The sequence below is a fragment of the Haliotis rubra genome, unplaced genomic scaffold (assembly GCF_003918875.1).
Source record: "Haliotis rubra isolate DU_JTF1 unplaced genomic scaffold, ASM391887v1 Scf406, whole genome shotgun sequence".
Lineage (NCBI taxonomy): Eukaryota > Metazoa > Mollusca > Gastropoda > Lepetellida > Haliotidae > Haliotis > Haliotis rubra.
Window position 1 is genome coordinate 66,470 of NW_025767087.1, and position 27,438 is coordinate 93,907.

The 27,438-nt window shown below is 40.8% G+C and overlaps 1 long non-coding RNA gene across 1 annotated transcript; it reads left to right on the forward strand.

Annotated features, from left to right (window-relative positions):
- Positions 1 to 22,456: 22,456 nt before the first annotated feature.
- LOC124287826 lies at positions 22,457 to 24,917 on the forward strand. The gene is made up of 3 exons (XR_006901321.1): positions 22,457 to 22,524; positions 23,588 to 23,784; positions 24,794 to 24,917. It is a non-coding gene; the product is annotated as an uncharacterized LOC124287826 (long non-coding RNA).
- The last annotated feature ends 2,521 nt before the right edge of the window (positions 24,918 to 27,438 follow it).

Here is a 27,438-nt window from a genome sequence, read left to right on the forward strand (position 1 = left end):
TGGGGACACCCAGAATGGGCTTCAATATTAATAGCCCCATGTGGGAATTGAAACCTGGTCTTCTATGACTTGTTTAAACGCTTTAACTAATTATATTACCCCAATCAGCCTCCTCTGGACTAGGGAAAACAGGCAGGCTCTATTTGCTCTAGGGAAATTTAAAAATGGGTATTCTGTTCTAAAACTACTCACTCAAATGTTTCCTACTAATTTCATGGAATGGTCCCTTAGGGTCCCTAATGAAGTAAATTAATCACCAAACGACTTATATTTGTATGCATCTATTAATTTTAGTTTTACAGGATTCCACAGAAGTCTAACACAGGGAGCACTTCATTCTTCTAAAACACTTGGTCATCTTGAGGTCTTGAATGAGCACTCAATTATGTAATTCTGTGAAATGTACAATCAACTCAACTCAAGTTTATTCTGAAGGCCTTTAGGGCCCCAGCCTGATAAAATTTTCCATAAATAAACCTGTAATTTATAAGATAGTGGCATCATAATCAGATTCATATGCATAAAGAACCTAAATTTGACAATGCCCCTTAATGTAGGAAGAAACAATCTGTTTAGTGTTTGAAAATTGGCACAAAGATAATGTGTTCAGAAAAGCATTGCTTGACTTATGTAATTTAAGGCTTAAAAGATTTATAGCAAACTCATGGATAAGTTTTATCCCAAACAGGAAGCAAATCTCCATTTCTTAAGCAAAAAATTCATCATTTACAAATATTTACAGCCTTTGGTGCCTCTGAACCTAACTGTACAGGAAATTATAATGTAAAATTTGATGTTAGTCCTTTCTGGAGAGACTTGACAGAATTTGGCATGTGAGCCAAACTTGGAGCCAAACAAAAATTTTGATCTGTCCCTTTATTCAGTATGAGGAAATTGAAACAACGAACACTTAAACAAAGTGATGATAATGGCTTGGTAACAGGAGGATACCTAGGGACAATATTTAATATTTATCTGATGACATCTACCAGACCTTGTGATTAAAACTCCCAAAATGTAATTACCTAGATTACTACTCATTCTTGGGTACAACCTAATTATGTAAACTTAGTGGGTAACAATTTGTTTCAAATGTGTTTTGATATTTACACTGCACATGCTTGCAAAGTATAGTGTTTGGACAAGAAAACATTACAACATGGATAGAAAACATTTGAATATAGCTCTTGTTGTGGTTATAAGTTATTTGATGGCAATTAATGTCCTAATCTAAATCTTGAACAAGCATGTGATGATCTTAGTGCTGGGTAGCCCTGTCTCAAGGCTTGTAATTTGATCAGAAAATGCATTGAATTTACTAGCACTCTATCCAAGGGGCAAGTCCAGGGACGCTTTAACAGTTAGAGGGATTAAATGTGTTCTTTTTTATTCATATATTTCTAGTAAATCTACTCATTTTAAACTATTATTTAATTTCCTTGGAGACTTCTGGTGTCATAAGGGGGCAGTTTTGTGTGCTTATATTCTACTTCAGAACCCTATGTAAGACCTAGTATAAGAACACTGAAAGTGAAGAATGATCTGAAAGTGCCATGAGCTGACCCAGAACTTCACCTGCTTTTAGTTACAATCATTTTAATTAAAGTACATGGGGATAAGTTGAGTGACTCCACCTGATAAATTGTCCCATTTAGTAATGTATGAGTGTCATTCCACTATTTTACCATTGATAGCCATGGGGCCCCAGGCTGGTCCTCATGACTCAAGGTAGGAGACATGCTACAACTCCTAACTTGAGAGTCTGAGCATGGTGCAGCCATTTCATGAACTCAATTTCACTGCCTACAATGCACATGCACTTATTCCTTTACATCTTGTTCAACTTCACAAACCAAATGGGCTCGTTCTACCATGTGGATCTGCCTACTCTCTGTGAAATTGACATCTCTGCAACCTCAAACCAACTTTATCCTGTTTTAAGCAGTGGCACCTTTTCTTGGTATATGGGAGGTAACTCAGGTTTCTATCCCAAGTATAACATCCTGGAAGTGGTGCACTAAGACCTGCATTGTGAGTGAGCATCACTGCTACCCCCTGCCAAGCCTAACTGGGTAATGATGGATTTCATTGCTTAAGTATATATGGAAGCATTATCACTATCTTTACTGCTATAATCTCACTGGATCTTGCATTACATTTAATTGAACTTATGGCTGTTTCAATTTAAACCTGTACCTCTGCCATTATTCCAGAATTTGTTCCAGAGTCCCTAGCCCTGGTAATTTGCCTTGTAGTGGGAGCAGTTTCCTACATGAATTAATAAAACTCAAAGGACTGACTGACTGAGTTCTTGGTTCTTTGAATACCAGCTTTGAAGTAATATTCCAGCAACACTACGGGGATAAATCTAGAAATTGGTTTCATGACATTGTACCCATGTGGGGAATCTGAACCTGGGTTCTTGATGGATGAAAGCAAAACTTTTAATTATTGCTTTAAACCACTTAGGGCTTACCCCACCTCCTACTGTGATAAGCAAGGTTTCAAAAGTGCATCCCAAAAAGTCAACAAATAATAAACTATTTTTCAGGATGATAATAGATCAGTGTTTAAACCCCCTAAAATGCCAAGCCAGATGTTTCAACTGGTAACTTTTTGAACTTACTCTAGTCTTGATTACAAACTCTGGTTCTCGTCCGGGTTTTCTTAACAAATGAAAAAAGCTTCAGGTTCTGAACACTTTCTTTACTGTTTGTAGAATGAAATGAACAACATAGCACCTACTTAGGCAATGCACCCTCGTTTTAGGTAACTGGAAGTACGCGGTATAGTAATGGTTATTGTAAAATGAATCAACTAAATTGTGAAATAGTTTAATATTAAATTTCACCGTATAAATAATTTTGCAGCCTAATTCCCAAACTTGACTTTATTATTATGAGAAACCCTGTCTGATATTATGAAATATTTCTACTCTGTTAGGGGTACCATGACCTTACTCAGACTCCACCGGACAGGCTTACTTTGGAAATCTGGATCCCATCTCGAGGATGGAAAATAGGACCCGCTCCTCGGATAGCCGGGCATGGAATCTTAAACGCTTCTGCAATAGGATAGCTAACTCTTTTCAAAGTAGGACCAAAGCAATCCATCAATTCTAATGTTAAACATAAACTAGGGCCGCATCCATGAAATGTTTTATTTGGACTTTTGGCTTGGCTTATCCTCTTAATTCTCCGAACTTAGCGGCAATTTATTTTAAAGTTATTAATTAATTTCTTCTGTGGCAGGATTTATTAATTGATAAAGGCTCTGTTGACAGCCAAAAGATATTTGCCTGTACAAGGAAAAGAAGGGTTGATTTCTTGGTATTAACCTAATAATCTCTGCCCTGATTGCCATGGAAAACAGCAAGTTAAAATTCAACAAACCAAATCTATCAAACCATGGCATTTATAGGGTGGGAGATATATTACACTGAATTACAGGTAGCCACTCTGTCGTGGACTCTGAGGTCTCTGTAATAAGTAATAAAGTAAATGGTTGCCTAAATAAACTGGCTGATGGATACAATATAATTTACAACAATTTCTAAATACTTTTGACATTTCATGTAAGAGGAGCCTAACCAAAAAACGGAACTGAAATTCAGACTAATGATAAATGGCTTTTGAAATGTTTTTTTCCCTGAGAAACTTGAGCCATAACTTGGCAGAAATGAAGAAAACAAATTGCATATTTCAGACTTCACAGCTTTTATTTATGGATAAAGGATGAATACTATTAGATGGAAATCCAATATTCCTAAATAAACAATAAAAAGAAAAGATCAATTTGAGTATCCTGAAGATCATACCTAGATTAGAACCTTTATCATTTGGATCATTGATAGCAACTTTAATAACTTGAGGCTGAAAAAATATTCTGCTAATTTTGGCTAATTTGAATTTTAGGCAAAGGTTTTAAACCAACCTATAAAATGTTATGGTGAATTTGTGCTAAGATTTGACTAAACGCTGGATCACTTTTAGCAAGCCATTCCGAGGAATTGCTGCTGATTCCCAAGTGGGCAATTTGTTGGTTTTGTTTGAACACCCGCACTCAGCAATATTCCAGCTATGGGCGCATGGGGTCTGTAAATAATTTAACCTTGGACCAGAGCAATCCAGTGACTCAATATATGATAATTCAAATGACGTGTGGTCAAACTTAAGCCAGTGGAGTCTGACCCCACCTGGATCCCATTTAGCTTCACCCTCTCAATGGCTAAGCATGGGTTATTGAAGACTCAATTTAAACCTGATCTCTTCGGGTCAATCCTGGCTTGGATGAAGAAGGTACGGATTTAGTGATATATTTTAGATGGTGCACATTTTCTTCATGAAATGACTCAGCATGGCAAATGCTCAATGTGAATTCCTTCCGAAGTGAAACTTTTATTATTCTGACTTTACTAGGGTCCTGTTCCACCAAGCGAATTGAGTTCCGTAACTCCGCGAGGAAAGCTATGGATTTGTTTTGTGAAATGGGATCCATATCCAGTAGGAATAACATCGACGGTGTGTTCCATGTTTCAAGTATGGATATGATTTCAAACAAACAATATCATTGGTTCCAAAGGAGTAATTAATCTTGACCTGGCTAAATGGAACTACGCTTAAGAATTTGTCAAATTAAAATCTGTAAACAAGTATGCAACAAGTGAGATATGGAATGTTGACGGAGGCTAAGCTTTTGTTAGCCATCATTTCAACCATGGTAATGATTCTTAAACAACCTATAACTTTAATTAATTTTTCCTTTCTTAGCTTCCTGCTGTAACAAAACTTCTGTATGACTTAAACTTTCATTGAAATATTCATTCATATAATTGAATTCTGTATAATGTCATAATTCTTGGATGAAAATGTCTATGAAACCTTGTTAAAGGATTTCATGGATATTTCAACAGCTGAAAATCCAGTAGCTCTTTAGTCCCAGAAACCCAGTACACCCAGGAGTTATATTTCAAAACAAAAGAATGTCGGCGACTCTTAAGAGGGGTATTTGAGAGTGATCCAATCACTAAATACTTTGGTGGACGCATGCATGGATTCCAAGTGCGATCTCAACTACTTGGTGTAAATTGAGTGTGAAGTTTTCGTAGGGAGGCCAATGAAAGAACTATGAGGAATTAAGCGAAATAAAGGCATGATTCCATCCCTAAAGGGCGATCCCCTATATGGATAAATCTGCCATGGAAGAAAGGAGAGTAATTTACCTGATCCATGGATCTAAACCTAATAATTTAGGATGATGAGTTTTGGATAGCCCCATAGAATCCAGACATATATTAAAATTACATAGAAGATAAATGCATCAATTCCATTGATGGACGCTTGTTTTCTGGGTAGGATTTGTCGCGATGGTAATACCTTAAATAAGCTCCCTGAGAAGAAATTATATCTAAAATTTACTTTGACAACTCGTTTGAATCGCATTTTCGGCAAATCAAGGAAAGAACATGTTGAAATTTGCTTGGTTTTCCTTCGATAATGCTTGAAAACCGAAGTTCTGGTGAATGCTGAGTCAGCGAATCCATTGTAAACTATGGGTCAGCCAATGGGATTAGTAAATTAAAGACAATTTGACGCTTTTGGTAGAGCTTCCATAGGCCATCTTGAAACCATAGATGGCGAATCCCAAAATATCTTTCCTGAATCCAGCTCTTCTACTCAGATGGTGATACAATCTTTGCAATGATAAGGATTTTATTCAGAAATTTGGATAAAAATATGTCCTGAAAGCAATAAACTCCTGTTGAACTTGAATGAAAGATGATCAAAACAAAACACCATCACTTAATATGGCAGCCGGAAGGCATCCTTTCCATATGATAGACTTAGGTAAATAAAATATTATTCTCAAAACATTGATTGGTCTCATGGTTTCTTTAACCCGAATTTTAATCCTTAAAATTCATTATATTATTATGATTATAAATCTACTTGTCTTTTCTAGGAAGTTATTTCATTAATCTAAAACCTTAATAGGACCTTTTCTAAACTTATTCCAATTTAAAACCCCATTTGTGGACTCCATTTTGCAATCCGTCATCTTATTTAAAGATCTTATGGGGACCTTTTCGTAAATGGTCATTCACTTCAAACACCCACTGGACCTTTTCGCTGGTTCCATTGCTCCATATCGTTCCAGACCTTTTTGAAAACCATCGTTCACGAAACACCTTAATTTAGGATCTTTCGGTGAACTGGTTATTCGATTAAAACTCTACCGGGCGAGCTTTCGGCAAAACCAGCCTATTCGTTTCAAATGGCGAATTCTAAACCTTTTCGCAAAATTACTTCCAGCTGGAACACTTGACCTTGTTTTATTACCATATCCTGATCATTCCATCATATGGCATAGTATCCTTTCTTGCACCGTTTCACGGATATCCATCCAACGGATCTTTCTTTTCGCCCACCATCCTCGGATCCTTTCGAACCGCTTTTGCGTCTGTTTCGTTCTTTGCGGTTCTGTCGAAACCCCATTCATCCATTTATCCCAGTCCCACGGTTCATTTCGGTTTCGCAACGTCAGTTCGCCGCCAGTTCCGCGGACCTTTCAACCTTATCAATTGCGTACGACGTGGACTTTTCGCGAAACCATTCATTTCATTTCGGGAACTTTCGCAAACCGCCGGTATTCAAAATATTTCGTATTCTTTCGCCTTCAATCTGTTAAAATATCCGGATCTTTTCGTCCATTCAATTAAAACATGCTACAGACCCTTTTTCCCAAACCTATCATTTTTTTTATTTAAATGATCTTATGAGATCCTGCAAACCGCATCGAAAACACCACGAGGAATCCTTTTGAAGAAAACCGCTCATCGCGCACGACTCAGCGATTCTCAAACCATGCTTCGCGCTCATCTTGTCGTCCCACCGTCCAGAAGGTTGTTCGCATGCGTCTCATCTTACAAATTTAGGTAGGTTGATTTCTTTTGGTTAGTGGTTTTGAATAAATTGGCTGTTTTTGATTGTTCGGCTTTATGGTTTGTCGCGATTCATCCTGTTGTTTCAGCTTGTTTGCCGACTTTCACCATGAATCGATCCCGGCGTTCCACCGCGCCGCGTATCGATTTTTATTCCGCGTCTGCACCAGCCCGTACCATGAATCCCATACGGTCAGCTGGAATCGGAACTATAATGGTTTTGAGGCCTTAAGTTTATCCACCCATTTGTTCTATCTCTCATCCCAGCGTGACTTCGCGAAACCGTCCATAAAATGAATGGGCGTGAATCCTTCGTGCGGTTACTTTGTAGTCGAAGGGGTTCATCAGCCCTTTGATATTCCAGGAAGGCGAAGCCTCTTTTTCCTTAAATCAATTTCACCGGGAAGTGTTCCGGTTCTGCGAAACGGTATGTGGAAAATGATGAAATCATGGTATCCGCCAGTTTGGTTTCGGATACGCTGAATTGTCCTTATAATGAGTGAACCTGCGATCCCAATATACGGATAATAATGGTGCGTTCCACGTCTTCCAGTTCTGGTTCCCCTGTGCCGATAACGCAGTTTTCGAACCTTGAAAGGGCGCTGATTTCCGGTCCCGGAGCGTTATACTGGATCCGCCATATCCGTTCAGCCAGCGTTCGCGAGATGCTGGTACCGTGAAGGAAGCCAGTTCGTCGAAATTCAGTCGGCGTTGCCATGTCGCGGTTATCCCGTGAGCGAAAGAGATTTGAGTGCAATTTTGATGATCTTTCAGGGATAGTAATAACGTGGATATCCCCAGTTAGTGGTAATGCCTGGAGGCGAGAACTGGCGGCGGCGGATTTGAGTTGTTGGTTGAGTTGCTTATGGTGAGGTGCCAGCGCATTCTGGCGACCTGCTGAATAGCTGGCATTGATCATTTGAAGTTGGGATGAAGAGTGCGTACCAGCGAGCGATCTCCTGTTCCAGCGTTCGTTCTCAGCATTACAGGCCGTTGATCGTTGTTCCCTACCGATATAGATCGATGTTCGGCGCCCCAGCGATCGGAACGTTCCTGTTCCAGCCATCAATTTCATTACAGACTTCACCGTGATATTGACGGCGTAACGGTCTGGCGCAACACAAACTAACCAGCGTTAACCGGCGTGAGTTGACGATGCAGCGTTTCTCGTAAAATATTGCGGGCGCGCTCAATCCCCATAAAGCACGGCAGCCCCAACTCAGCTCGAACTTAATCAGGTTTCTTTAAATCCGACGTGGAAGAACTTTGCATCACTTAACCGGTAATCCAGTTCCACCGTCGGTAGTCCAGAGCATATCTGCCTGAGTTACCATCATCCAATGATGCGTTCTTCGTCGGCTTTTGCGGTTCTGCATAAAGCTGAGCTTCACTTTGACTGGCTTTACTTTGCACCGTAACCCTGATCTGTTGAATGCACTTCGATTTGTACCGATATTCGAGCATCTTTATCCCGGTTCCGCCTGCTTTTGTCCCCTTCCTCCCAACGGCGCATGTCCCCGAACCCCTCGAAGTTCCCGCTGATGGTGGGCCAGTACCACTGCTGAAACTTCCCTGTCCTCCCGCTATGGCAACCCAGGCGCGAAATATTCGCCCATTTGCGCCATTCCGGCGGAGGAGTGGTGACTATGAGTCGCATGTTGCGCACAATAATTTAACGACTCGGTTCAACAAACATGGTTGGCACCGTTACACCGGCGCGTTGAGTTAGCTGGCGATGCGTTGATGATCTGCTGGTTCAAGCGAATTCCTTGAATGGAACACCGAACGCTGTTAAATTAAAAACATCTTTGCCTGGCATTCCAGCGATGTTGCCAACAACCGACGATGGCAGCGTTCCGCACCACGACCGAGTGATGGTTCCAGCCATGTCGTCCATCCATTCAACTCGGCTGGTTGCATGCCAATAGCATGTTCCTGGCGTATCGATCCCACTTTTGCGATCATGTTGATACTATCATCTCGCATCCACCGAGCGTACGACATGGCGGGATCACATCTAAACCCAAAATGAGCATAGTTTCCACTCCATTGGATGAAACCCAGAAAACCTTCACATCCCATCCCCTGTCCTATGGAGTCCAGCCCAACATCTGCATGCCTGAAGTTGAGTCTTGAAACATTTTTAAAGCTTGATGTTGTCCTGACAATGAAGTGCTGAGGACCAAAATTAGGAGGCTGAGATCAGAGATGTTTCATTGATCTGTGAATGCACATGAATCAAAACAACACTGTTTGTTTGATGAACTACAAAAAGGAATATTACAGAGGGTTTTTTTCCTAAAAGTGTGAAAAGGCTTCACACCAAGTGTTCTGAAACATACATTAAGCATTTTCTTAATAATAATTTTGTTTCAGCTTGTTTCATTCTCAAACCTTTGAAAACGCTATGTGGCAAGCAGGGATTTATGCATGGAGTCTTGTATTTGAGGTCTCAGTGGACTCCCAGCATAAGCTCTAGGGGCCTTGGACAAACAAAATGGGGTCCCAGACTTTAAATATTATTACACTATATTGTATTGTGTAATTATGACTTCAATTAAGCATTGTTATAGTAACTCAAAATCTGCAAATAATACCATAAACTCCAGCAAATAACAAAACCTTAGTGATAACTTTTATTGTCACTTGATTTGGAATCTTTTACAAAACGTGATTTGGACTTTTTCCTGAGTCCTGGGGACTTAATTTCAATAAAATATTTGTAGAGGGTCCATTGTCAAGTTTTATGCATATAGGACGAGGAATTGCATGTGGGTAAATCCCTGGGGAGAATCCTAATACTGGGGCCATTGTAATTGTGCTTGTGAGTAGGATAATATATAAATAAACAACAAGTCTAGGGATAACTTTTAATAAACGATGATTTAGAGTCATGCCCTAGCATATGGGTCGAAAGCACTCCAGGAGCTGGTTAAAGTTTACATCTTATTCTAAGAGAACCATGGCTTTGGTGAAAAAGCAAAATGCTTTAAGAATCAATGTTATCAATATTAGACAATGGAAAGGAATGATAAGAATTACTGATGTAATGTTAAAAAGACATAAACAATGTAATAGTAAAAGGTCAAATTATAGGAAAGACTTGTGAGGATGGGGTGATGTAAAAATGATGTTACCTGATTTAGTGATTGGAATTCATTTTGTAAGAAATCTCTAAGAAAAGTATTATCACTGGATGTTTAGCTTTTCTAGAATAAACAGATTTCAAGTGATAATCCATATATGTTCAAAGCTGAAATTGGAACATACCAAACCAAATTGGATATTTAGCCTTTTACAAAGTTTTCATAGGAGCATGTGTCTAATGCTTGGCAGGATTTCACAAAATTTAAATGCAAACTGGATTCGCTTGATATTCCCTATGGATAAGACTCTCCTGTAAACAGCATCATCGATAATGCCACTAAAATGCACCTGAGGAACATTTTGCATTATGTTCTACTCAAAGCAGAATTGATGATCAGTAACAAAACATTTACATCAGCAATATAAAAATCCAAGTTTCTACCCATATTTTCACCTTGCATGCAAAGCTATTATCCGCTTCTGCACCTCTGCCTAGTAAAAACTTTCATCTTGGCATGTAGACCTATAAATGTCGGAGTCACAGGGGCACACAACCTGAATACTTAACCTTAACGTAACATGGTCAATGTGAATTCTAGACAAGGAGGCAACTGCCCATAGCTAAATATACTTGCAAGACCATGGACTTCTCTTTGAACAACTGTACTTATGAAATCACAGGAACTTGTTTTGTATTTATCTTTGGGCGTTATTCTTATAAAACTACACCAAGCGCCTGTGTACATAAATGAGAATCGAGTGATGACCTGAGGTGGCTTCGTGATGCATGCAATTTGTTTTACAACCCCAAAGAATTCTATGTTGTTTGATAATGGCATTTTTATAATATTCCTATGGCGGCAACCCATTGAAGGGAAGGGTAAATGAACATTAACAGGGCCAGCTCCTAGGCTTCTGTGGCATGGCCTAACGTGCAGCTGCAACTCAAGGATCTGATGATATTTTGTAGGTAACTTAGCTGAACTCGTTGATCGAACCCATGTTTAAGCACATACAAGTTAGCTGCCTGGAACCCATGGATCCTACAAAATAAGTGGCTTATTGTGGGTTTAAAAAATTTGGCGCCATGAAAATGTTGGACAGTAACGTATTTTCTTTTGAAATGTTTGTGGCCTGATTCTTAAAATCATCTTCCTGATAATGCCCGCAGTTGGATTCCATCCCTGCCTGGAATTTTGTGCAGGTTCCAAACCCTATGCCAAGCAAACATCAAGATGGCGGTTCTGGTGCATCAGCACTCCTAGGGCTGTAAATAAATATGAATTCCTGTGTTAGTAATGTGATTGGCTACTGTAAAATCATTCGTTTACGTGCTCTTATCTTATTTGTAATTGTTTCACACTCAGCTTCTGGTACTAAATATGATGTGCTGTAAAGACTTGTTATCATTGATTTTTACATGGAGCGGTGTTCCTAAAAGAAAATGGCGGCGCACGAAGGACAGCCAGTGTTTTTAGATATCAAAGTAAATGATTTGACTCTTCTGATAATGGAACATTACACTCTGTATAGAAACTACCATTGCACTTTCATGGTTTCAAATATTTAAAGATTAGTTAGGTTGTGATGGAAGTTGAATATTCTTTCCAAACTGTCTAGGTTTTGAAGTAAGTATAAATGTGGGCACTCATCCTGGTCTTGAGCCGTGGCTCTTGAGTTCAGAATCTATGTAAAATGACATAGGAGGCGGGGACACCTGCTGGATTGCATACAGCCCTGATAACCCAAACAGTAGCCAGTGGCTGGAACAGCTGTTGTAAATGGAATTTTTCTGATTGGCACACTCATAAAGTGAGGCATTTCAGAAAACTCTGCATTATTGAACCTATGTAATTAGGCCTATTTAAATATTGGAAAAGTAGGCTGCTTGAAAAGCATTGGTTTCTGGTGTTCTATTTAATCTTAATCCCAGGTTTTAAATATTTGTCACGGCAGATACCCAAAACCAAATTTTAACACATTGACAGCAGTTCCTAATGACAGATCAGTTCAACATGGATTTAGTTTCCATTCATAGAAAAGAGTGTCAATGGAATTCACTATGGAAACAGATAAATCTTTAAGTAAACAAGCTTCACTAAATAAGCCAAGAATCCCATCTTGTTTTGAATCGCCTTTTGAAGCTTGTGGATTACTTAAATTTGTTTCCATTAGAGTTTTACCACTCTGAACTCTGTATAAATTCAAAAGATCTACAGTGAACTCTATACTATTGGACTAATTTGTTATGTCCAGCCTAAATCCAGTGGTTTAGCCTGTAAGAGATATCCAATCTGGGGCTGTGCAGCTTATGGCTTTGTTTTAGGATGGGCAATAATGATACTGGTTTTTGGTAAGGTTGAGTATGGAAAAAGACCTAAATGGAATTGTAAAATGAACTGCAGTTTCAGCAGGATGGAATGAAACGGCTGAACCTACTTTAAAATGGAACTTTTTCAATGTCCCAGATTGGGGTAAACAAATCTCACCTCCAGCTGTCTCTCTCTCTTTCAGCCAGTAAACTTGGGCGTAATTCCAGTTATTTGCCCTTTGCAATAGATGAATTCTAAATTAAAACTCGTTGTTGTTTGATTTCAGTGTTAATTTCTGAATCTTTTCTACAGCTGCATAAAATATTAATTGTAATTCCATGCAATCCCATGACCTTGTTTGTGGCCTGAGCCCAGTTACTGCTCTGTGCACAGAGCTTCTTATTTTTGGATATTCCTAAGTAAATGACAGTGGAGATCCTAAAAAATAATATCTCTAGAGGAAAGCATATCATGCTGTTGCTTTGGTTGATTAATGCTTGAAGCTTTAAGGTGAAATTTGTAATCAAAGTGCTCATTCACAACAAAATATATTTTATTAGCTAGAAGTATCTGGATGCTTTTGGTGACTGATAGAAACTGTGGACAGCCTTAAAAACTAGTGTCTGGCATTGGATTTTGTAGTAAGAAAAATCTTATTCCATGTTTAAAATAGATGGTAGAACATTCTTTTTATGAGGATAAAATGTCAACCTTAACCTGTGCCCTGACATGGCTGTGATGACATTTGCTTTGCATTCTAGTTTTGAAAAGTGGAATTCAAAGATTAATTAAACCCATGAAATTATGATTGGTTGAGCCAAATGGCTCTTTCAAGTGAATCATTGTAGAATAGGATGAAACACGCTGAACTATATGTTTGAAAATTTGTAATGATGCCTATGGATCATCTTAGCAAGTTATTCACATACACCTTGGAAAAATCTTCAGGATATCTGAAACTGATCCATGCCTGGAGCTAAAACCAAACCCATCAGGATGGAAGGCTGGGATTACCAGTGACTGGGGAAATACCCTCCCTCCTCCTGGGAGGGAGTCAGACTCATGTGCTCTATATGCAGCTAAAGATGGCCCAATCAGACTGTCTCATATATGGAGGAAATTGAGCTGCAGATCCAGTGACTGTGTGGCATGATGTTGGAGAATGCTCTACATGCAGGGTACACCCAGCAAAATGCACACTCAGTGCATTTTATTTACTTACATGCCCCATTTCTGTAAAATTTTTCAATAACATCCATGGCTGAAATATAAGGAAACTCTCAAGACATTTGACCAACTCATAGATAGCCAGCCATAAAACCTGAATTGGATATTTAGTCCAATGAGCTGGTTTTATGTGGAAAATTGTTGGAATGGAAGGTCCCATTATTTCTAACTTGTGGTCTTGAAGTTTCAACTGGGTTTAAGAACTATTTTGGTGTGTGTAATTTCTCCACATGGATTTGAGCTGACCAGTGAATTTGGTGAACTTGAATGCCATCCTTTGAACATTACGAAGGACTTGTGGATCTCACAAGATGAATCCCCAGCATGGATGATATAGGTTATATTCTTAATAAATGTCCATTTATAGATAATACAGTAAATATGGACTAAACCTGTGGTCCAGGGAACTCCCCCACCTGGAGCCCATTGGCTGTTTCACAGCTATTGGAAACATGGATACGAAGTTCAGATGGGCAATTCATCAGTCATGGATCGATACAAATAAGCATGCATGAAAAAGATGGAAGTAACAAAACACACTGGCATCCCTACCTAGGTAATTGTTTGAGCATTTTAAACCCATCTTATCTCAGTGTTATGCAAACTATTCTTTGTCTTTTCACTCTGTAGAGTGGAAACGAATCTTTAAAGTTCTAGGTCTTGTCCCTGGCCTTGTTCACACCCCTGCAAGCCATTGGGATCTGGTGGTGGAAGGCTCTGGATATGGGCTGGACATGTCATCTGATCCCATTGAATGGAGGATGGATGCCTGGATATCAATCACTGGATTACTTGGTCAAGGCTCCTGACTACTTAATAGGACTCTATCATAATGGCTGCTTGGAAATCTGTCGAAATTTTAAACAACAAACCAAATAACACTGAAACCAAACTTGAAGTCACCTCTCGGTTGCCTCTGAAGTGTGACAAGTGTCGGTATACAAATGATGTCAAGATCTTATATTTAGACTAGCTTGAACAGTTAATGAGGCTAATCTGACACTCTATTTAGAACTCTAGCATTTTGTTAATATAATTCCTCCCCTAATTTCTCAGTTTATATGGCTTAAGTATTTTGTTGAAACCTGATAAATAGCTATATAATAGCTTTTACTTACTTTGAAATAATATTTCGAAGCCAAATAATAATCTATGTCTGTATAGGATCCATAAAGATCTATCATTGGTCATGAAATGTAGTTACTAACTATATGTGAGCATGAACTTACTGCTGCCTTTTGTACTACTTTGATATGGAATAGCCTTCTAGCATGAATCATTTGAACAAGGATTTATGTCTTATAGGAACATGGGAGAATGGGATGTGTTCAATCTATAGCTTGAACAAATATATAAAGATGTATAAGAACAGTACACATGGTGGAGATTTCCCTTTCTTAACAGGGAATACTGTCTCATAGATTTGATGATTTGGAGCCAGCCTTGGCTATGGAGGTGGGTTTTAATGATGCCTCCCTACGTGGCCCTGGGGCTGGGCCAGTGTGAAGGGCCACAATGCTGGGCCTATGACCTGGAGCTTGACTTAGATGGCCACTGGGAAGCCTGAACACCCAGGCTAGAAGATTTTTTGCTTGAATTTGCTTGAGGGCGAAGTTGGGTTGGTGAGGGTCTTGCTTTATTCACCCTAGCTTCAATTCTGGTATAGAAATTCAGCTCCCCTAGCCTTAGTACAGTGATGACTTTGAACGCTGAGAGTATTTTGACAGCGGTCCTAGTTACATGGAAAGCTCTCTTTAGAAGTGCTACTAATTTAGTCATACTCAACTTAGCTTAATCTCAAGTGATAATGAAACCACATGAACACAGTCTTAACCTTGCTAAAACCAGGACAAAAACAGGCTTGCACTGCCCTGCCCAGAACATTATGCATGTGGTAATGCTCTTGAACTTGTTTAATATATTTAGGATTCTAAATGACTCATTTATAGCAAAATCTATTCCCTGGCCCTGGAAGATCATTTCCAGGTTTTGTATTCCCAACTCTTGACATGAACAGTAACAGACATCCAAGAACTGTCTCACTCCATTTAATTCCCAAGACAGTTCCCCATTGTTCTCTTCAAGCTGAAGTTTGCTATTTGACAGCAAAAAATACTGTAAGGTAAAAATATGAGGTGTAGGTGTGATTATGAGGCTGTGTGAGGTGGATTTAATGAGGGCTGTAATTGGAGCTCTATAGTTCCCAAACGCTTAAACCGGAGCCCCCAAGTTGACAACCTGTCTTTTGTTTCTTTTTGTTTTATTTTGTGATGTCTCAATTTAAAGTTATTTGGTTTATAATATGAATGGTCATTTTTGCAGGTGTGCTTCCAAAGGATCTTGTGGTCCCTTTGAGACAGGTAAGCATTGGCTTCTGTAGTTATGGAAATGTATAGATAGCTTGATAGGCCAAAGGCATTGACACAGATTTGATCTGGGCATGACATTTACGAGCAGAGTTTTGGGAGCCAGCTCTTGACAGCCAGGTATAATTTAATTCTGTTTTATATATATGCAGATTTTATTTTAAATACTTAAAGCCCTAAATATAAGGGCAAGTATGATCTCTGATAATAGCAACCAAAAATGAGGTGAATTAAGTAAAGTGATTCTTTCTTTCTTCTGGTTTCTTTAAGCATCTTATTGATCTTGTTTCAATGGACCTTATCTTGCCCAGTGGAGGGGAAAGCCTAGGTGGTTGGGGTTGCCTTCGGGCCATCACCAAAAACCCGGGGTGATTCCCCACATGGGCATTTGGGTTTAGCCTATTCGAGTGGTCCCCCATTTGGATATTTTTGCTGGAATATTTAAGTTAAAAAGCAGCTGAAACTCAAACCTGCGCCTTCTGGACCCATTTTGATAAAATATTATAATCACTTGCTCTGCTTTAGACCCCAGCATCTTGTGAACTTTGATTTATGGTGAAAGCCACCAGCAACTTTATCCCCTGAGTTCAGCTTTGTAAAATGCATTAAAGTACCCAGCCACTCCTGGAAGCTCCGAGTATTTCGGTGCCAACCTCTGATGTGGCACTGCTGTAGCTGCGGTAAGTATGGATCTACCCTCCTCTACAGTTTAAGTGACCCCACTGCAGCTGTCAGCAGTGCGCTTGGGTCAAACCTCCCACCCCCATGAGCCAAGCAATTAATCTGTGGGATTGAGGTCCCCCACTGCAGGAAGACAGTGGCAGTGGCACCCATTGCTACTTCCATTATTTTGGGGCAGGGAAATCAAAAGACATTAGGCTAGAAACTGAAAGAAATTACTTTGAAAATGTTCCTAGGCGAAGATTAGTGGCAGGTGTATTGCTGGGAAAAGGCGTTATTTTCTACGATCCTGGCACTTCACTGTGCAGAGTTGCGTCTCCTTGGACATGCCAGAACCTAAGTTCATGGATTAAGTGCTTGTTCCAGCTATATTATGTTACTAGGTTTGTTTCAAGCAGTGCATACTATACTCGGTGGATTTTACCAAAGTTGTAAACATGTAACACTGCGTATCACTTCAAACTGTTCTCCCCACATAAGTCAACTCCTCTGTCTCAAAGAAGCTTTTATACCTGTGAAGGATTCCGATCTCAGCAACCCATAATGGCTTGTCGAAGGAGGCTTACTCTTAGGGGATTGGGTAGCCAGTTTTGTTGACACGCCCCAGCATATCCCAATTTGAGGCAGGATCGAGATGCTCTGGCGTTGTTTGATCACTGGTTTGTTCTGGTCCAGACCTGGCCATTCTATGACATACCATATAGTGAGGGAATTTCATTGCCGAAAGTGCAATGTTTGAAGAAACAATTAAAACCACATCTAAATGGGCTTTTAATTCATCAAAGTCACTTTAGATATATTCCTGTAATAGTAATTGAAATTACGCGGTGATGATCTCATGCAAATACCCTTGTCTGGAAGTGGAATTTGAATGTTTCAGGCAGATGTAGTTTCCCGTTGATGGCAGGATACCTAATGTAGGCTTTTAAAAACTGGAATCCTATCCCACCGCCAAGTTAAGAAACTTGAATATGAAAACTCCCTACTTAAAATATCAACAGAGATGTTGGATGGAACATTAAGTAGTCCTCTTCTCTTGTCCCTTTTTCCTGTTAAACTTTTACCATCCTGTTTGTTCATTCCTGCGTTTCGTCCCCGTTCATCCTATTCTCGGTTCACTAGTCCGAAGTTTTCCCAGCCCTGCCTGATGTCCGGTTGCCCCTGTTTCGCATTCGTTCATGCATCTTGCGACGGTTTTCTCGTCAAAACCCTGCCTGATCTGACAACCCCGCCTTATCCTGCCTTGTTCCGTTTTGAACCAGTGAGCCTGTTTTCGGTCTTTCAGCGTCCCACATACCACGGTCCGAAACATCCGGCGTTCACGAACCATAACATGTCCTTCCCTGCTGCGTCCTGTCTGGTTCGCCCCATGTTCTGTCCGGTCTTTCAGTCCCCGCCAGAGTTCTTTCGTCCCAAACGAACTGGCATCTGTCCTGCCCTGTCCCATCCACGAACTGACTATTTCTTCCTGCCGTCCGCCATCGAGTACTGCCGCGCTTCGTTCCCGGCGCCTTCATGGTTCTGCGGGAATTCCAGGGATTTATTAGCTTCTTTTTCTCGGTTAAATCCTGTTGACGATACTGTCCCAGTTCATCCCACGTCTCGTCCGCTGGCACCGCAGTTCTTTTTCCCGCTGCATTTAGTACTTCGTCCTGTCGATCCCATGCTCTTTCTTTTGTCCATGGAATCGCATTCGTCGTCTTCCCACATCCCGCAGCGATCCATGCCCATCCCATGGAAGTTTCCAGCACGTCGAAGCTTCCTTTTCTCAGCGCCAGTCCCGATCCATATTCAACCCACCATCCTGCCTGTCCATAGAACGCGACTGCTCGGAGTCTTCAACCGTCTTGACGGTCGTTCCAAACTCAGTCCCACGCCCGGTTCCAGAATTCGATCATTGGTTCCCGTTAACCTCCATTGAGTTCGGTACCACGGTTCCGTCTCGTCCATGCCTTCTTTGTCCTCCAGTCCGCGAGTTCATTTGTTCTTCGTCCTGTCGATCCATCCGCCATCCCGTCCGGAATCGTGACCGCCACCGCGAACTTTCACGTTCGGTCCATTCAAACAGCGATGCCGGTTCCGCCCCAAATCGTCCATGGTCCCATGTTACTTTATCTTGATTATTGGCGGCGCAATAACGCCCCGTTCCCGTTAATTAATGAGCGCATACCGCGAGTACGGTCTGACCGGTCGTCGCTGATCACGAACCTGGTTATGTCCCCTTCAAAGCAAAGCCTGGCGGTTTTACTTTTATCTTATCACTCTATTGCTATTTTGTCACTCCCTTATGTGCTCCCTCTTGAATTCTATTCGGCAGCCAACATGAATCACCCCTGAGCCCATTCCACCGTCGTCCCACGCTTTCCTGATCGATCCATCGTCGTCCGTCCCGGATCATCCTGTTTGCACGTCCCGGCGCCCCGATCAGCCCGTCCAGTGCTTCCCCTTATTTCAGCCCAGCCGTTCCCGGCACCGGATTTGAAGCCCACCGTCCACGCGTCCCCATCCGTCCTGTCTCCCACGTTCCTGATTCCGTCCACCATCCTTATGTGCCCCCTTGATTTATCTTGGCAGCCATCCCTAGCATGCCCCTTGATTTGACGCACAGCCATCCCTATGGCGGCCCTCTGATTTTATCTCCATAGCCATCCTAAGTATGCCCCTTGATTTTACTCTACAGTCATCCCCTTTACATGCTCCCCTGATTTATCTACTGGTCATCCCTTTACTATGCCCCTGGATTTTGATCTATTGGCTTCATCCCTACATGCCTCTGATTTACCTACTGTCATCCTTAAGGTTCCCTGGGATTATTCTTAACTGTCATCCCTACATGCCCTGATTATTATCTAGTTAATAATCCTACATGCCCCTGATTTATCTACCGTCATCCCCAATATGCCCCTGATTTATCTACTGTCAACCTTATGTGCCCCTGATTTTATCTTTGCTGCCAGTCATCCCTTTACATGCCTCCCCTGATTTATCTTACAGTCATCCCACATGCCCCTGATTTATCTACAGTCATCCCTACATGCTCCCTGATTTATCTACAGTCATCCTGCACATGCCCCTTAAGTGATTTCAATCTACTGTCATCCCTACATGCCCCTTAGATTTATCTTAGTGCTAGTCATCCCCTACATGCCCCTTGATTTATCTACAGTCATCCCCAAGCATGACCCCTGATTTATCTACTGTCATCCCATGCCCCTGATTTGATGTTTACTGTCATCCCTAACATGCCCTCTGATTTATCTAATTTCGCTCAACCTTTATGTGCTCCTGATGACGTGCATATCTACTGTCATCCCTACATGTCCCCTTGGATTTATTCTATCTGTCAACCTTATGTGCCCTTGATTGTCTAACCGTCGTCCCTACATGCCCTGATTTACTCCACTGTCAACCTTATGTGCTCCTTGATTTATCTATATACAGTCATCCCTATGCCCCTGATTTCTATCTACAGTCATCCCTACATGCCCCTGATTTGTCCTACTGTCATCCTACATGCCCCCTGATTTATCTACTGTCATCCCTACATGCCCCTGGATTTATCTACAGTGCATGTCCTATGGCCCCTGATTATCTACCTACTGTCATTCCTAGATGCCCCCTGATTTATCTACTGTCATCCCTACATTCTTGCTGATCTTATCTATTAGTCATCCCTATGTGCCCCTGAGGATCTTATCTTACTCATGTCTAGTCCTTATTGCCCCTGATTTATCTACTGGAAGTCATCCTACACATGCCCCCAGATTTACCTACTGTCAACCCCTATGTGCCTTTGTTTATTCTATCAGTCATCCTATGTGCCCTCTCTGATCTATCTATACTTTCATCCTATGCTGCCCCAATCTACTGTCAAATTTCTGTAATGGATCTATCATCCCTACGAACTGTCAGCCCTATTTATCTTGTCTCTATTATGCCCCCTCTATCTGTCTACTGTTTCATTCAATGCCTCTCTGATCTATCTCTAACTGCCTCCTTCCTCAGCCCACTGGTACCAGCAGTGAGGCTCTCGGGATGCTTAATCTTGGCTCGCCAGACTCTCACTTCCAGCCAGACAATCAGAGGTATATAGTTAGCAACGCTGCCTTCATGGCTCACCTCATTCATAGCAATAACAACAAAGCAAAAATATATTTTGGTCAAGTGTTTTGAACTATTTTGCATGAAACCATCCACGTGTAAACATTTATCAATATGATCAACACATTTATTTCCTTTTATATAGCATTTTATATTTTCATCACAAAATGCAAGAGAACAATTCGTCCAAAACAAAGACACTTTGTCACTGCATCATGGGAAAAATACTATGAAAGGACTAGTTCTGTCCCAATAAAATTAAAGTACTTTGATGCTTCGACTCAAACACTTTTGTAATAAAATTTGCAGTTTTATTTTTTACATATAACTCAAAAAAGCATGCTTCCATCTTGAGTAAAAATAATAGGATGATTTTTGATGCTTCTCATTGCTTTGTGTGCATATTGGTTTATATTCAAATGTTTTTAAAACATTTCAAATAATTAGAAGAATTCTGAATCGTGAACATTCACAGGAATGGGTTGTCTTTGTCCATGTCCAGCCTGTTGAGACTCTGTCTGTCATCTGTTCCATTGTTTCCTGTTTTCTGTTTTGTGTATGTTCAGTTTGTCCGTGTTAAAGACATGAATGTTAACTGCTTAGTTGTGTTAATTTGCAGTTTAGTTTACAGGCATGAGTTTCTAATTTGTTGCATCATGAAGGTAGATATTTGTGATTGTTCAATTTGTTGATTTAGCTTTTAGTTTTCTGGCATGTATTTTGCTTGTCTCAAATAACTGGACTGAGTAATTTTGAAATTAAAGGTTAGGTTACCTTAAAGTGATTTTCATTTTAATCTCACAAGCATAGTCTGAAAATATCCCTGGTATTGTTTTCTCAAACATTTGATAATGATATCATTCTTTTTCTATTTCACTTTTTCCTTCTCTCTTTTTTGTGGTTTAAATTGTGTTTTGATTAATTTTTATTGACACTTAGAAAGTCAGTGTCGTGTTTTTAACTTTCCTGGTCATTTTGCATATTGTTTGAGAGGACTTTCGATTTTTTTTGAGTGACTGGCTGCGCCAAAGGGTCAAGGTATTCGTCACAATCAATAACCAGTGTCTCCAGGGAATGAGGGCAGCCACTCCCAGATCATCAGCTTGGGGCAGGGACATAAAACAATAGTAACCAGTGTATGTAATTTGTTGTGTGCATTGAAATTAATCTGCAGCATCTCTGAAGTTGTTCTCTTGGATAATTGTGATTTGATAATCCTGCATTTTGGGGTGCCTTTCCAAATAATCATAACAACATTTTGAAACTTTGTAAATTTGCCAGTGAACCAATTTTTCATAAAGGATAATTTTTGATGGGACACATTTTTAACCAATGGACTAGAAGACAAATATGTATGCTGTTTTAAAAGGAGATTGCAGGCACACTGGTATAAATTGTAGTCCTGTTTTTGGTTGTGTGTTTTTAAATGCAACAAAAGACAATAGGACAAAGATGCATAAGCAAAATGTAAGACAGAGTTGCTTAAGGAAAAGTCACTGAAACACACTGTTAATGTACACTCTTTGAAGTACAAGATAAGGCAAACACTTTAAAAGTCTTATATTCGAATTTTATCCCCATCAATTATTGACGAAATATGATGTTCAGCCTAAGTGAAATATGTTTGTTCTTCAACAGCAGGGAGCTGGGGTCAGATGACTGGTATTGTTGCACTTGCTGCAGCAGCAGCATTTCAACAGAAGATACCGGCACTACCGGCTACCATACCACCGCCCATAAACCCGGAATCAAGGTTGTCACACCAACCATTGTCACACCCTCAGGGTCAAAGCGCAAGGGAAACTCCAAGGTGAGCAGAGTTTTCAATTCCAGTATTTTGTTGGTATATGTGTAGATATTGCTGGTTATCGCACATGTTATGCAGAATGATAATTGAAGTGCAGTAATTGGTCAATAATTGATTGTAATCATAAATCCAACAACAAAATTCATGTAGGCAATAACAAAACAGACACAGATTTATACCACGATTCGAACCGTATCCTACCAAAGGGACTTCTTGTAACCTTGGGGGCGGTGGGGTAGCCTTGTGGTTTAAAGCATTTGCTAGTCACTCCGAAAAACCCGGTTCGATTCCCACATGGTAAGGGTACATTGTGTTAGCGGCCATTTCTGCTGTCCCCGCCGATATTGCTGGAATATAGCTAAAGCTGCTGCGAAACTAAACTCACTCACTCATTCTTGTTACCCTGCCTGGCCTGCGGCATTATACCCTTTACACAGGATCGGCGACGTTTCTGCCTTCTTTTGCATTCTAAAATATGTAGAACACTCAATGAAGGCAAAATGACTTATTAGGGTCGTGACAGAGAAGGCACACAGACATCGCCATGGTCGGGCACAGAAGCGCCATGGTGGCGGCAACTATATTGAACATATTCAATAAACGCGCGAGCGGTCACTGAGGAGTTTGGTTGTACAAAGGACATTTGAACATGTCAGAAAGAGGGCAGAAGTGTTGCTCAAAGGATGCACAGGACACTTTCGAAGATCGCCCACGAAAATGCCAGAAACATGCATTTTGGTCAGCAGAATGATGCGCCGAGCAGTCAGTTACACAGAAACATGTTTTTCTTGAAGTTTTGATCCTGCTCAGTTTTAGAATGCACAAAGTAAGGCAGAACAGTTGCAGATCAGTGTAAAGGGACCTTATAGGGGAGGTAAGACCATGACTCGTTGATCCATTTAAGTATCCGCTGGCTTACATACAACCTGAAATAGCCTTTGTTGAACTAGTAGAAGTGGAAACACATAACACACACAGATCTACAATTTTATGGCAGCATCACCCTAATAACCAATTCTCCTGGTCAGTGGACATTGTTGTACAATGGTATTTTACTTTGGTTCAGGAACAACATTATCACCAGGAACACAGACCATCCAGCGTGTCTGTTCCAGGATCTGCCATCTTGAAGACAGCAGGGAACCACCAATATAGGCAGGCAAACAGATCATCATCTGTCCACAAGGGCGGATCAATGTCGGCAGCCAGCCACGATATTGTCACTCCCTGGTCAGCACAACACAAGGGATGACTGTTGCCACTGTAAAAGTAGGCGGCCTTTATAGTGTGCGTATATTCCAAACATGAGATGATAGTCATAGAAGAATAGAGATGGGTTTATCACAATGATATTTTCGTTTTGTATACCGTCACAAGTCCGTGGAGAGGCAAAGAATTATATTTGAGGAAAGACAAAAACAATGTATTTTTTTTTCCATGATTTTTAAAGTTATGTCGTTAGATCCTGAAATGGTGAAAAACATCCTTATCCGCCATGCTTTTGCTGGAACAATACTGGCTTCAGAATGATATATTTAAATCAATGCTGATTTTTAGTACAATGTTTCAACTACTTGGCCCATTGAGATCAGATGATACGGTCCCTTTGATAGATTGGTGCATGTCATTAATTTTGCCCCCTGCCGCAACGCGAAACGGGGGACTATGTATTCATGCGTGCGTACATCCTTATTCTTGTTAACGCGATATCTCATGAACTGTTGTACCCAATGTCTTCAAATTTGGTGACAGCCTACATTGGCAGACTACCCAGACACCAGTTGATTTTGGTGACCTTGACCTTATTTCCAAGGCCACCATGACACTTTGACCACTTTTGAAACTCTTGTTAACCTCGATATCTCATAAAACATTGCACCCAATGTCTTCCAATTATGTCGACAGCCAACATTGGGTGATTATGCAGACACCAGTCTTTTCAGACATCTTGTATTTGACCCAAAAATATAATGTAGTAAATCTGTTATAAATATTCCATTCTTAAACGGGAGGGACATTGCCATATTCCTTATATTAACGTTTAGATGTCAATCATGGGATTGTATGGTCCACACTTTATTATGTACTGGTCACCATCATATAGCTTTGGAATATTGCTGAGCACAGCATTTAACAACAAACAAAACATCCCTTTTCATTACGTCTTCAGTAGTTCAGCTTTTAACTCTCAGGTCTTATTTCATGAAATATAACTATGAAATATATATAGGCGAAACATTGTCATACAATTAAATGGATTCCACCCTCACAGACAAAGTGGAGGCCTGCCACAAGGGGCAACAATGCAGTGAAGCTGGTGACGACCCAGGCTGGCCTCCACCAAACCCACTGCCATCTTCACCAGCAACCAGTCAGGCCAGACCCCCCTCCACAATCCTTGGAATCAGCAGTGTCCAGCCTACTGTGTCATTTCTAAAGGTCATTTCCACAACTCTATTCAGGCTAATGGTTTCGGGTTCTAGAAAACTATTAACAAATGCCCATGCCCCAATCCTGACTTGAGGTACAACGCTATTTGCAGTATATCAGCATTGACACCATTCTTAAATTTGAGTATCCATGAAAATAGGGGTAGATTGTGTCTTCAGCTTACCATAGCTGGTAAGAGACACCCTAGCGGGATTGGTGGTCAACCCTGACTTGGTTGACATATATATGTTATTGTATCCCAATTATGTAGTTCAATGCTCAGCGATGTTGATCGCTGGATTTTTGGTCCAGACTTGATTATTTACAGACCACTGCCATACAGATGATTATTGCTGAGTGCAGCATTAAAAAACAAACAATACCCAAATCAAGTCATCCTCTTTCTTTAATGGAACTATGACTGTTATGACCTGTTATAGATTTTATGACAATTTTATGTCAAACTTAAATTTCCAGTACTGATAGTTGTTGAGTATGATCCAAATCTGTTAGAGTGCTCTCTATATGAAACTGCTTGTTTCCAGTCTTCCACCAAGAATGTGACCACAATAATCAAGACCATCCTTCCTCCATGATCTCATGGCCAAAGCTTCGAGGGCCGGCGTCCACGACAACTTCATGCAGGCACCCAAAACAATCGTCACATCGCTTGCAGTTTGGGGGCAGGAATACCTCAACACACCTACCAAAATAATCACATCAGTACCCAAACTAAGGCTGCCAGGGAAATCACTCAGTTCATCGTTGTCAGCCCCAAGGCTCTCAAGCTTCATCTACAGCACAGACCATCATTGGTGAGGCTTAGGAACAGTCAGCTTGGAAACTATGAACACACAATGACATTTAAAAGTAGTCAAATGTAACAGGTTATATTTTGTTTATACTTTTTCCATAAAGTAGAGATTTTTGTACTTTTGTTTGGTTGACTCCCATCTGGGAAAAATCATGATACTTTTAAACATGTGCCTAATATAATTAATTCCAAGGAATTTCAAATGGCAACCTTTTTTAGCTTCCTGCTGTAGACTAGAGGCTATGAATTGTAATCTGAGCATTTCCAGAAGAAATCCTTAGTTGGCTGGTGCTTTTAGCATGTGTTTTACAATAGAAATTGTGTTTTTGAATAATAAATGTGTTAATTGGTGGTAATGGTTGACACGCCATCGGATCATGCTGTTGAACACTGGATTGTCTGGTCCAGACTTTATTATTTACAGACTGCCGCCACATAGCTGGAATATTGCAGGGGTGTGGCATTAAACAACAAAGAAATGATTTATTGTAAACATTTTTTCTTGAAGGTAATAAGCCCATCATCAGCCACTGCTCTTCCCTCATCAACTGGGAACATCGCCAGCCACTAAGCCTGTTGTCACCATCCTGTCAGCAGGTATGTTGTTTTAGACAGTATAGAGACTGCATGCATAGTCCAGTGACTGGCATTCACAAAGGGATGATGAAATGAGAACTATCTGCTGACCATGTCTCGATTGTCACCATTACCCAGGAGTTACTGATTTGAAAACCCATGAAGATCCGGGTTAGAATTGATCTTCAGTAACCCATGCTTGTCGCAAGAGGCGTCAAGCGGGATCGGGTGGTCAGGCTCGCTGACTGGGTTGACACATGTCATTGTATCCCAATTGCGTAGATCGATGCTCATGCTGTTGATCCCTGGATTGTCTGGTCCAGACTGGATTATTTACAAACCGCTGCCATATAGCTGGAATATTGCTGAGTGCCGCGTAAAACTTACCTCAGTCACTCACTACTGATTTGAGTATGTATACAGAGGGCATTATCAAGATGGAGTATTGTTTACTGAGGTGTAGACAGTCCTTCACTATTTTACTTTTGTCTTGAAATTAGTTGTGGGGTTACCTAGTGGTCGAGTGTTTGTACATCATGCCAAAGAACTTTGTTGAATTCCCAACAGGTACAATATATGGAGCTTTTTTCCGATGTTCCTGGCCATGATATTGCTGGAATATTGCTAAAGGATGAGTCACTTCTTTATTTAAACCTCACTCCTTTGTCTCCCTACAGTATTCATTAAAAGATATAAATGTTCGTGTTTCTTCCAGCCCAAGCTGGCGTGACAGGGTCCACTACGGCTGTCCCTGCCCACATCTCCACCACAACCACTTCTGCCACCTCCATCCTCTCCAGCCCCATGGTCAAAGCATCTACAGGAGGCGGCACCTCAACCATCTCACTCCATCGCCCAGCAAACCCTGAGAGCGCTCCTACAACACTGGCCTGCCACCAGGCAGATCGCCAGCCACTTCGCCACACATACCACACTGGGCAAGCAGCCCATGCAGATCACCATCACCCCAGTGGGCCCCAAGGTCACACCCATCGCTGTCCCCTGATCACCACTGTTCCTGTTCCAGTTGCTACACCTGTAGTTACAGCAGATACTCAGGCTGGGGTGACTGTGGAAGACCTGAGGGTTGTGGGGGC